Source organism: Macrobrachium rosenbergii, chromosome 22 (genome assembly GCF_040412425.1).
Source record: "Macrobrachium rosenbergii isolate ZJJX-2024 chromosome 22, ASM4041242v1, whole genome shotgun sequence".
Taxonomy (NCBI): Eukaryota; Metazoa; Arthropoda; class Malacostraca; order Decapoda; family Palaemonidae; genus Macrobrachium; species Macrobrachium rosenbergii.
Window position 1 is genome coordinate 23229044 of NC_089762.1, and position 13847 is coordinate 23242890.

Below are 13847 nucleotides of genomic sequence, written 5' to 3' on the forward strand. Positions count from 1 at the left end.
GATTCCTTCAGCTGAATTGGACCCCTGGGCCCCACAAAAAAAACAAAAAGGACCCCTTACAAAGATTTCCTCCGGAATCGCCGGAGGTGGCCATCATTACATGAATGACTATGCTCTAGTTTGAGAAAATGATAGTCTTCGTATTGGCGCCAAAATCTTCACCGAAGAATCCCTGAAGACTCCTTGAAGATTCTTTTTCAGCTGAATTGGACCCCCTGGGCCCCACAAAAAAAAACAAAAAAAGGACCCCTTACTAAAGATTTCCTCCGAATCGCCGGAGGTGGCCATCATTACATGAATGACTATGCTCTAGTTTGAGAAAATGATAGTCTTCGTATTGGCGCCAAAATCTTCACCGAAGAATCCCTGAAGACTCCTTGAAGATTCTTTCTTCAGCTGAATTGGACCCTGGGCCCCACAAAAAAAACAAAAAAAAGGACCCTTACAAAGATTTCCTCCGGAATCGCCGGAGGTGGCCATCATTACATGAATGACTATGCTCTAGTTTGAGAAAATGATAGTCTTCAATTGGCGCCAAAATCTTCACCAAAGAATCCCTGAAGACTCCTTGAAGATTCCTTTTTCAGCTGAATTGGACCCTGGGCCCCAAAAAAAAAAAAAAAAAGGACCCTTAGCAAAGATTTCCTCCGGAATCGCCGGAGGTGGCCATCATTACATGAATGACTATGCTCTAGTTTGAGAAAATGATAGTCTTCGTATTGGCGCCAAAATCTTCACCGAAGAATCCCTGAAGACTCCTTGAAGATTCTTTCTTCAGCTGAATTGGACCCCTGGGCCCCAAAAAAAAAAAAAAAAAGACCCCTTTAGCAAAAGATTTCCTCCGGAATCGCCGGAGGTGGCCATCATTACATGAATGACTATGCTCTAGTTTGAGAAAATGATAGTCTTCGTATTGGCGCCAAAATCTTCACCGAAGAATCCCTGAAGACTCCTTTGAAGATTCTTTCTTCAGCTGAATTGGACCCCTGGGCCCCAAAAAAAAACAAAAAAAAGGACCCTTTACAAAGATTTCTCCCGGAATCGCCGGAGGTGGCCATCATTACATGAATGACTATGCTCTAGTTTGAGAAAATGATAATCTTCATTGGCGCCAAAATCTTCACCGAAGAATCCCTGAAGACTCCTTGAAGATTCTTTCTTTCAGCTGAATTGGACCCTGGGCCCCACAAAAAAAAACAAAAAGGACCCTTATAGCAAAGATTTCCTCCGGAATCGCCGGAGGTGGCCATCATTACATGAATGACTATGCTCTAGTTTGAGAAAATGATAGTCTTCGTATTGGCGCCAAAATCTTCACCGAAGAATCCCTGAAGACTCCTTGAAGATTCTTTCTTCAGCTGAATTGGACCCCTGGGCCCCACAAAAAAAAACAAAAAGGACCCCTTTACCAAAGATTTCCTCCGAATCGCCGGGAGGTGGCCATCATTACATGAATGACTATGCTCTAGTTTGAGAAAATGATAGTCTTCAGTTATTTTGGCATTTATTATCTTCACCGAAGAATCCCTGAAGACTCCTTGAAGATTCTTTCTTCAGCTGAGGAATTTTACCCTGGGCCCCAAAAAAAAAAAAAAATTCCCCCTTACAAAGATTTCCTCCGAATCGCCGGAGGTGGCCATCATTACATGAATGACTATGCTCTAGTTTGAGAAAATGATAATCTTCGTTTATTGGCGCCAAAATCTTCACTGAAGAATCCCTGAAGACTCCTTGAAGATTCTTTCTTCAGCTGAATTGGACCCTGGGCCCCAATTTTAAAACAAAAAAACCCATTATTAAAGATTTCCTCCGGAATCGCCGGAGGTAGCCATCATTACATGAATGACTATGCTCTAGTTTGAGAAAATGATAATCTTCGTATTGGCGCCAAAATCTTCACCGAAGAATCCCTAAAGACTCCTTGAAGATTCTTTCTTTCCCAGCTGAATTGGACCCCTGGGCCCCAAAAAAAAAAAAAAAAAGGACCCCTTAGCAAAGATTTCCTCTGGAATCGCCGGAGGTGGCCATCATTACATGAATGACTATTCTCTAGTTTGAGAAAATGATAGTCTTCGTATTGGCGCCAAAATCTTCACCAAGAAGAATCCTGAAGACTCCTTGAAGATTCTTTCTTCAGCTGAATTGGACCCTGGGCCCCACAAAAAAAAAACAAAAAGGACCCTTAGCAAAGATTTCCTCCGGAATCGCCGGAGGTGGCCATCATTACATGAATGACTATGCTCTAGTTTGAGAAAATGATAGTCTTCGTATTGGCGCAAAATCTTCACCGAAGAATCCCTGAAGACTCCTTGAAGATTCTTTCTTCAGCTGAATTGTACCCCTGGGCCCCACAAAAAAAAAAAAAAAAGGGACCCATTAGCAAAGATTTCCTCCGGAATCGCCGGAGGTGGCCATCATTACATGAATGACTATGCTCTAGTTTGAGAAAATGATAATCTTCGTATTGGCGCCAAAATCTTCACCGAAGAATCCCTGAGGACTCCTTGAAGATTCCTTTTTAGCTGAATTGGAGCGCTGGGCCCCACAAAAAAAAAAAACAAAAAGGACCCCTTACCAAAGATTTCCTCTGGAATCGCCGGAGGTGGCCATCATTACATGAATGACTATGCTCTAGTTGGAGAAAATGATAGTCTTCGTATTGGCGCCAAAATCTTCACCGAAGAATCCCTGAAGACTCCTTGAAGATTCTTCCTTCAGCTGAATTGGACCCCTGGGCCCCACAAAAAAAAAAACAAAAAAAGGACCCCTTAGCAAAGATTTCCTCCGGAATCGCCGGAGGTGGCCATCATTACATGAATGACTATGCTCTAGTTTGAGAAAATGATAGTCTTCGTATTGGCTCCAAAATCCTCACCCAAGATTCCCTGAAGACTCCTTGAAGACTCTTTCTTCAGCAGTATAACAGGTGTCATTTTCAATTTCAAGGGTAATTTCTACCATTTATATAGCTGATAGCCTTTCATCATTGGCACTCTGTTGTAGTATTCCATGTGTTATTTTTCAGTTTCAAGGTTCCTGTAACCTTGTAAGTAATGCAGGTGTCATTTGAAATTGCAAGGATCATATGTAAAATTAACAAAAAACACCAACTTTGAGGTCCCATAGCCGAGAGGAACCTGCCACGGACATGAGGCTCCAATTAGAGCCCTCTTTATTTTGATCCGTTCTATTAAAAAAATTCATACAAAACATCAATACGTTCAGGCATTACTGAGTTTTGGATGCCTGAATTTTTATTGTATAAACTAAAAAATCGACTTTGAGGCCCCGTAGCTAAGAGTCATTTTAGAATTATGCAAGTCTGAATTTCCATTCATCGATTTTTGGAAACTGGAAATATTGGCCCAAAAATTTTACATCCCAAAATTAATAGAACTGTACTAACAAGGGTCAGTTAGGTCGAAAATTTTGAAAGTTCTATTTTTTGAGGCTGGACTTTTTTTTTTTTTTTTTACACCCCAGGTTTAGAATATGCCACCTTCACCACGCAAAGGGTCCCGCTGAATTGGACCCTGGGCCCCAAAAACAAAACCAAAAAGGACCCCTTTACAAAGATTTCTCCGGAATCGCCGGAGGTGGCCATCATTACATGAATGACTATGCTCTAGTTTGAGAAAATGATAGTCTTTGTATTGGCGCCAAAATCTTCACCGAAGAATCCCTGAAGACTCCTTGAAGATTCTTTCTTCAGCTGAATTGGACCCCTGGGCCCCCAAAAAAACCCAAAAAGGACCCTTTATAAAAGATTTCTCCGGAATCGCCGGAGGTGGCCATCATTACATGAATGACTACGCTCTAGTTTGAGAAAATGATAGTCTTTGTATTGGCGCCAAAATCTTCACCGAAGAATCCTGAAGACTCCTTTGAAGATTCCTTTTCAGTTGAATTGGAGCGCTGGGCCCCACAAAAAAAAAAAAAAAAAAGGACCCCTTAGCAAAGATTTCCTCCGAATCGCCGGAGGTGGCCATCATTACATGAATGACTATGCTCTAGTTTGAGAAAATGATAGTCTTCGTATTGGCGCCAAAATCCTCACCAAAGAATCCTGAAGATTCATTGAAGATTCTTTCTTCAGCAGTATAACAAGGGTCCTGGCTGAATTGGACCCCTGGGCCCCACAAAAAAAAAAAATGGACCACTTAAAAGATTTCCTCCGGAATCGCCGGAGGTGGCCATCATTACATGAATGACTATGCTCTAGTTTGAGAAAATGATAGTCTTCATTGGCTCCAAAATCCTCACCCAAGATTCCCTGAAGACTCCTTGAAGACTCTTTCTTCAGTAGTATAACAGGTGTGATTTTTCAATTTCAAGGGTAATTTCTACCATTTATATAGCTGGTAGCCTTTCATCATTGGCACTCTGTTGCAGTATTCCATGTGTCATTTTTCAGTTTCAAGGTTCTGTAACCTTGTAAGTAATGCAGGTGTTATTTTGAAATTGCAAGGTTCATATGTAAAATTAACAAAAACACCAACTTTGAGGTCCCATAGACGAGAGGGAACCTGCCACGGACATGAGGCTCCAATTAGAGCCCCTTTATTTTGATCCGTTCTATTAAAAATTCATAAAAAACATCAATACGTTCAGGCCTTGCTGAGTTTTGGATGCCTGAATTTTTATTGTATAAACTAAAAATCGACTTTGAGGCCCCGTAGCTAAGAGTCATTTTAGAATTATGCAAGTCTGAATTTCCATTCATCGATTTTTGGAAAACTGGAAATATTGGCCCAAAAAAAAATTACATCCCCAAAATTAATAGAACTGTACTAACAAGGGTTAGTTAGGTCGAAAATTTTGAAAGTTCTATTTTTTGAGGCTGGGCTCTTTTTTTTTTTTTTTTTTTTTTTTTACACCCCAGGTTTAGAATATGCCACCCTCACCACGCAAGGGTCCCGGCTGAATTGGACCCCTGGGCCCCACAAAAAAACCCAAAAAGGACCCCTTACCAAAGATTTCCTCTGGAATCGCCGGAGGTGGCCATCATTACATGAATGACTATGCTCTAGTTTGAGAAAATGATAGTCTTCGTATTGGCGCAAAATCTTCACCGAAGAATCCCTGAAGACTCCTTGAAGATTCTTTCTTCAGCTGAATTGGAACCCTGGGCCCCACAAAAAAAAAAAAACAAAAAGGACCCCTTAGCAAAGATTTCCTCCGGAATCGCCGGAGGTGGCCATCATTACATGAATGACTATGCTCTAGTTTGAGAAAATGATAGTCTTCGTATTGGCGCCAAAATCTTCACCGAAGAATCCCTGAAGACTCCTTGAAGATTCCTTTTTCAGCTGAATTGGAGCGCTGGGCCCCACAAAAAAAAAAAAAAAAGGACCCTTAGCAAAGATTTCTCTGGAATCGCCGGAGGTATTTTCATTATATGAATGACTATGCTTTAGTTTGAGAAAATGATAGTCTTCGTATTGGCGCCAAAATCCTCACCGAAGAATCCCTGAAGATTCCTTGAAGATTTTTTCTTCAGCAGTATAACAAGGGTCCCGTTGGCATTTGGTACAATGACCCGGAGATGTTTGATTGGTGCAACTATAATTGCTTTCACATTCCTCCGTACTGCCCCGTCCACTATTGCAAGTGTTACTTTTACTAGCACGTCTGCTTCGGGTTGCACTTTTGCAGTGTCAACATTAACTTCAAGAAGGTTCGGAGATTCTCTGCAATTGACCATGTCATCCAATCAGACCTCATGAAGTTATTCTTGTCAAGTGGTTTGAGATTGTTTTCATTTTGGATGTCACTCAAAATAATCAAATTATTTTGAAAACTTTGAATGTGTTAAACGAATTTGAATGCTGTGTTTTTAACTTGTAATTAACTCTAAATGAGCACAATATTATAGAATTTATGAACTAAGGAATCTGTCATAATATGATGATTTATAATCTCTGGGAAACGATGTACATCATTTTTTTCTGTGGATAATTACTGTATTCTTTTGGATTTTTCTTAGGTAATAAACCAGTGATTATAAATTAATAAAGACTGAATGCAGCACAATTTCTCTTATCGTATCACAAAAAATATATTGATTATATTTCTAAACTTATGTTAGCTGTGACAACAGACAACTTACAATAAAAATTTTGTTTGCCCTCTTATGCAAAGAGTGTAATGCAACAGGAATTGACTAAAAATCCATAATCAAGTTCCAAAGAGAAAACAGGATCTGCTCCTCTCACTGTCTAATGGTTGCGAGGCGGTCTCTTAGGTCCTTCACAATCTATCCGTTACCTATCTTGACTCGAGCAGTGAACTTATAGATGCTTACCGAATGCTTCTCAAACTTGGCGACTTTCATTATATAATGGTACCGGGACTTTCTTTTAATAAAGATTTGGTAACAAAATGTCCTTGTCTGGCAGAGGCTGTAATCAGTCTATGTAGTTCCTAAATATGATGAGGTTTATTACCTGATAAGGGCCTCGTCTGTCTCTGAAGGAAAAGGAATGGAAGTGTAAAACTGGGTTAAGGAATAATTCTATAATCCTGAGTAGAGTGGTTAAGGCATTTCACAGACTAAGATCTTTTACCATTGTAAGATTAGGAAAAGATTGTCTTCTTATTTTCAGTAGAAAAAATGTGTGCTTTCTTGCACCTTCTAAAGCATTTTGAGCAATTCCAGCGGCTGAGGCTGAGAAAGTATGGGTTCCTTAACATCAAATGATTTTGTACCTTACAGGAAATGGAGCTGTAAAATGGAAAATGTTCACCATTCACCGCTCACCTAAATTAACCAGGAGGAAGTAGGGAACTCTAGAGCTGGGCTCAGGCACGAACACAAAGCATTAGCTCTGGAAAGCATTGAGTCATGGAGTGAGAAATGAGTTTACACCGCCGATGATAAAGAAAGAATCACTCAATCATCAGAGATGAAAGCACATTCACACAAAGAGAATGCAATACAACAAATAATCTGAATCGTAGAATAGCAAAGTGTGAAGTGAAGTGATATACTTGCCTTTAAGTTAAGTAAGAGATAAATCCGTAAAAAGAGGCTTTGCTCTTGGGAACACAAGGGACCCGCTGCTGAAATCGGACTTCAGAGGGAATGGAAGGAATTAGAAGCTCAAATCAGACTTTTGCTGACAATTTATGCGAAATACAAATCACACAATACGTTTAAGTTGTGTTTATGTGCCAGGTATTATCTCATCCTAAAGCCCCATAGGCCATAATCTCTGGAATAAAATTCCTCTCTCTCTCTCTCTCTCTCTCTCTCTCTCTCTCTCTCTCTCTCTCTCTCTCTCTCTCTCTCTCTCTCTCTCTCTCTCTCTCTAGTGGTAATGCTTGAGTAACGACTGTAATTGCAGGATTAAAGAGGCTCCTTTTAATCCTTAGTTAGAATACATTCTATGCATATTAATACATATATAAACCACAGTTAAAGCTACTTAATGAACAATAACTAAATCCCAACATTAATAAATACCATAATGTTACATTTCCAGAGGTCTTAATATAACCTATATTGAACGGTTATTTGCAAGTAGTTACTTCTGTATGAATCCTTCTCCTACACATATTTTACCATGCAATGGATGCTCGACTTACTGAAGATAAGATACAACACAAGGTGCTTTCTCAATAAAAACCAAATATACGCCAGTATGGACAGACTGTAAACAAGTCCCCGCTATGCTAGTCTTCTATGATGAACAACCCGTTTTCTATACCGCTCCTATAGGAGTGGGTCAAGCAGGATCTGCCATACTGAATCAACCAAGCTCATTTATGTAAATTTGTACCTGTTACCAACTTATTTTGTATATGTCTCTTTTTCACATGTATTAGAATATTGTTAGATCAGCCATTGTCCATTTTCTTTTAACTCGACTTGTATTTATCCATTGTAATTATTGTCGAGAGTAATTGGCCTCAGGTCACCAAGATTCTATTGCATTCCTCTGTGTGACGTCAGTCCGCCGCTATATAAACGGCCTGCGTCCTGAATAAAGCAGCAGTAACTTTTCTCCTGCTCATTATTTAGCACCTCTTAAAAGACCATGACCACAAATGACCAAAAACAAAGTCAATGCGAAGAATATATCTTCAACTATTAAAAGTGAATGTCTTTCATTTATATGCAGTGCATAAATTTACACCAGACATTTATTCAAGAGTTACTATAGAATCATATTAAAACGTATGGCATTAATACCAATTTAATACGTGGTACATCTAAAACTCCCGCCCTCCCAGACCTTTGAAGTGAGAGAACCACAGGCAGTAAAAACAGCAAGCTGGAGCTGGTTCCATCTATCGGACCCTCCGAGAATTATTTCCAACCCGCTTCTTCGGGAACTGCTTCTTGACTTAATCGGTAGAGGTTGCATCTTCAATATTGTACCTCATTCCACGGCAGTTGTTGAAGTACCATTAGCCACTCGATGTATTCAAGTGCTGTAGTGTAATCATTGTCAAAAAATCAAACTCCTAAATATGATGTATTTTGCACTGAAGATTCCATTAATACATAATCTCTTCAGTTGAGCTGCATCCCTGAGGATGTCGTGCAATTGGAACTTCTTCAGTAGTTCAAGCGAAGATGCAGCACATTGCTACCCTAATACAGTTCTTGTATTTTAATCATTTACTTACAATTTTTACTTATTTATTATTTATTAATTTGTTAATTTATCTTTTTTTCTAATAACTGATCTCTTTCTGTATTTCCCATTACCTTCTGCTATTTATGTCGAATGAAAACCATATTTTTTGGAAGCTTGAATTTCAAGTCAATGGCCCCTTTGGTGGGCTTCTTCCACATGAATAGGGTTCATCTTCTGAATAATAATAATGATGATTGAGGAAACAGTAAATGATGAATAGAAAAGATATTTTGGAAAATAGTTAGCTTGTTTTATTCGCAGTTAAATGGGGCTAAGCTGAACAACGTTATATCCAAAATCCAAATGTTTGAAGTCGATACAAGTTATGAGCAACCAATTAATTTAGAATATTTTAAAATTCTGTCGGTCTCTTTCCTCTCTGTTCCAGATCAGATTCCATCTTTGGTAGGAAGTGAGGCATTTTCAGCGAAAGGGAACTAGAATTGTCCCCGCAAAGCGGGAGACACTTTGCCAGTCTTCAATGAAAAGAGTTGTATATGTATCTAAATATTAGTCTTTCATTTGAGAAGAGTTCAATGAATATAACATCCCACTAATCCATTTTTCCTCTAAAAGAGGCAAGGTCCATTCTACATGTGAAATCAATATATAAATATAAACAGAATAAAACAAGAGATTGGTTAGTGCATCTGATCTTTATTGACTGAATAGCATCATTTCATCGTTATTTACCAAGGAAAATCATGTAAGTAAAATATGATAAACACTAAATAAGCATTATACAATTCATAAACTGCTTTGCAAGCATAATGATTCCATCAGCTTACGACAAACAAAAGCACTTTTTGATGTAGATACAACGTGCTTATTTGTAAACATAGCAAGCAAAAAGGCATAGAACTGTTGATCCATTCAACATGAAAATCATGATATATGGTCTCATTTAGGCGCAATATCTTGTTCCCAAAAAGAATGACAGAAATTGTATCTGCTCTGTTGGCAAATGACTATTTAAAAATTTAATGTATCCACTTTACCAAGATTGGATATAACTGAATATTCTACAGCTTTTATTTTATGATGACTTATTTTTTCTTATTTCAGTCATCTGTGCAAAACATCTATAAGTGTCAATACTGCAGTCAGTCTACCAATACTTAATGAATTACGTAGAATCGTAGCTTTGAAATCTTTAACAGTCATTCTGTGGTGTCCTAATTGAAATCAGCAACTGAATCCCAAACGTGAAACCGGATGTCTATAGACAGCGCCCACTCCATCTATGCCAAAGCGTCGAGCGTCCCATTACAAGTGCACATGTAGAAAGGGCAGAAGGGATCCACCTCTTTAAGACAGCTGGTATTACAAAACGCATCAAATTCCTCTTCTCCAGCCCAGGGGCCAATTGCATGGCAAGGTGGCACCTCAGGCTCTCGTGTTTCTGATTTGGTCATCTCTCTTTTCAGCTGTGGTTTTGGTCTGTCAAGATAACATCACTATTTATTTAATTCGAAAGACAAGAAACTTTGAACGTGAATATCGATTCAGATGTTCTGGATATCGGAGATATATCCATGACTACTTGTAAACATTCTATTAAATCTTTCAGTTTTTTTATAGAGTTCTGTTGAAATAATTCGCGTCAGCATTGAAAGCCAAAGACGAACACGTGATTATTAGTCGAGGGAAAAGTTTATGAAGATTTCTTTATGAAAACAAACGAAGGAATCCATTTGCAAAAAATTCACGATTTGGGCTGACGAGCAGAGTTTCTCTCACTCCAGTGGAAGCTGACCAGTGAAAGCCAATGTAAAGAATGAGGTTGATACTTTAAAATCTTATCAATCTTAACTGAAACCATCTTATCACTTACGCATATTCCTTCGTATCAAATTTCAAAGGAGATTCAGCTTTGCGTCCCTGGACCCAGCAAGAGGCCAAGACCTGGAAGGATCTTCAATGTAAATCTGGGCTGACACGGGATTTTGGTCAAGGTCTAACTTCTCATAATCTTAAACATTTTACTTTTTCACTATTTTTCGAACAAGTAATTGACGTGTTTTACTTATTTTATGGTCATAATATCTTTTATAATGTCATTGTCTTTTACGTTATAAAATAATGCATTACGAGAAATTCGGAACTATTTGCAGCCAGTGGTGACGAACAAAAAATGTGATGATAAAAGAACAGATAGCAAAATATTTTTGTACGATTTCTATTTCCAAAGGTAAGAAAAGGGAGGAAGTAGGAGGACAATTACTCACAGCAATCAGGAGGAAATTCAGGAAGAGTCGTGACATCATTCTTCTTGTAAAACTGAAAAATGCGAAGGAAATTCTCAGATAATTTTCTATGCATTACACATCTGTGAGACGAAGTATATAGGTTATTAAGAAGGTTCTCTAAACCAAAAACACACACATACATATACAACATACAAACATATATATAATATATGTAATATATATATATATATATATATATACACATATATATAATATATATATATATATATATATATATATATATATATATATATATATATATATATATATATATATATATATATATATATATATATATATATATATATATATATATATATATAATATATATATATATATATACATATATATATATATATATATATATATATATATATATATATATATATATATATATCTATGTAAGCATCTACAATATTAATAAACAAACTGAAAACATTTTAATTAATCGCATCCTCTTTACATCGAAAGTTACTCTGTGTCACTTCTATGCTTATCCATAAACAATAAGAAAAGCTCATGGAAAGTAAGCATATGTAGGCCCGAACTATAAGTGATACCTGGAATCAACCAGCACAGGTCAGAGAGTGAGGGAAAAGCGCTGATCTGTTGACCCTGGAGCGTCTTGTGAAGAACTGCGAGAGTCTGTGTTAACACGCAGTGTCCACATCACTATTTATACAGCTGTTCCTAATCGCGTAACCTTTACACCTCGACGTGTCATTTTAAAAGCTACAAATTAGATACTGATGGCAGGTGTTCAGCGATATTGTGGAGATAAGATCCCAGTCATTCATGCTGTAAGAATTTTAATGGATTTTTGGGGCATTTTTGTTAACCTGAGGTCCTTTTGATTTAGGTATCAATTCTTGGCTCGAGCTGAGAGCAAAGAGCTCAGATTTTGTATTGGATGGAAAATATATTTCTATCCTCCATTTTGCAAAAACTAATAGAATTTTTTTCCATAGGTCGAAATAAACCTTTAAGGAATGAAAGCCTCTCAGGTATTTGGCACCGAAAAAATTTTGTAATGGTTTTGGGCGAACAAAAGACCATTCTGCCTATAGTCATCAAAATACTGTTAATTTGATTGTAAAGAATCTAAAACAATTTAGTAGGCGTATACGTGATACTTTATATATATACTGTATTATATATATTTATATATATATATATATATATATATATATATATATATATATATATATATATATATATATATATATATATATATATATATATAACACACAATCACCGTGTGGAACAGAAATATTTCTGATATATATATATATATATATTGAAACCTCATACAAATCTGCATACCAGCGATCTGACGCACATACATAAATTTCATTCAGATTATCCCTTCGAGCGAAGGGAAATCATCAACACACAATCACGGAATACTGACTCTGGGAGATTCACACTTCCTTGCTTCCTACCTGTTTCGTGATTTTCCCATAATCACATCATCATTTCATTCAAATCTATGGAAAATGAAATAAATTAATAAAAGACTACTGAACGGCTAAAACTGAATTACCACCTGAGAGACCTGGTTCGATCCCGGCGTGAGTCAGAAATTTATTTCGTTAAAACATTAGTCATTAAAAAACTCTATAAAGGCTGTTCAAAAATTACACACAAAGAGCACACTTAAATACATACACTCAAAGCATAAAAGGATAATTCAATGAAATGTTACATTGGACACATTGGGGAAAACTGGTTATGCAAGCAAGAGCACATTAAAAACTTGTAGCAAAATCACAAATCCTCCAAATAAATAAAAAAAAACAATGAACAAAAATTGTCTAATTTTTTAAGAATAATATTTTAGCAAATACTCTGAATGGATTGAAACAAACAAAGACAGCAATTATACACAAAGAAAAATACAAAAGATAAAATCACCTTACACATGGACAAATGACAGAACCACACATAACAGTAAAAGAAAATCCCTCCAAATAAATAAAAAACAATGAACAAAAAATTGTCTAATTTTAAGAAAAATATTTTCAAAATGGAGATCAAACAAAGACTTTGACAAAGCAAAAAGACCTCAATTACAATGACAAGAACCACTAACAGTAAAAGAAATATACTAAAGCAAAAGATCAACCACGTGTGCAACAACACCTGTTTCCTCAATCACCTCTGCTTTATTGCATTTTATATAGTACCTTCTGTCGCCAGTTAATGCATACTTCATGGAATCACAGTGGCTTTCCCATTGGGATAAGACATAAAACACTAGGACCACCCATGCGTCAGATAATTCGCTTGCTCTCTGGTTTTGCATCATATGTAGGTTGTACAATACAATATCAGTATCAATGTTTGATTCATTTACGTCGTAGCATCTCAAAACGGGTACCAACTTCCCAAGAATGTGATGCAATTTTTCTCTGGATTTTTCTCCATTTCTCTCTTTCTTTTTACAGTCTTTTGATCACTGACATGTCCGTGGAACAATTCAGTTTCTTATAAAAAAAAGAAAATTCTCGTAATGACTTCGACTGAATTCACTAAAATAGCTGGGGAAATACCACCTTGTTAGTAAGAGTGATATGACTGAATTTCCAAGATAACCCCCATTGAGATATTTCTGAACTGCTTCTCTCTTGAACCGAATGAAATCATCTTCGGTTCACGATATGAAAATCGATAAAATCGTATTGTTTTAAAATGACTGACTAAAAATTTGTGTGTTCTGGTACAGAAGTTTTATTTCGTAACAGAATCACTCGACATTCAACCTTGCATTTACATATTTTATTAGTGTTAGTGGGCATTTTCATTAAAGGGATTTCAGAAATTTTTACAAAGCTTATGCTTAAATAGAACTTGTAAGCTATAATAAAAATCCATACTGGGATATTGCTTAGTTTAATTGTACCTTATTCAAGGGATCAGTCATTTTGACAGGGTTAAAATAAGTTTCCTATTT

General features: G+C 36.9%; 1 long non-coding RNA gene across 1 annotated transcript; it reads right to left on the reverse strand.

Moving 5' to 3' along the window:
- Positions 1-9282: 9282 nt before the first annotated feature.
- On the reverse strand, positions 9283-11574 carry LOC136850650 (uncharacterized). Its single transcript, XR_010856671.1, has 4 exons — positions 11455-11574; positions 10874-10925; positions 10480-10550; positions 9283-10085 (listed from the first exon to the last, which is right to left on the reverse strand). It is a non-coding gene; the product is annotated as an uncharacterized lncRNA (long non-coding RNA).
- Positions 11575-13847: the final 2273 nt, after the last annotated feature.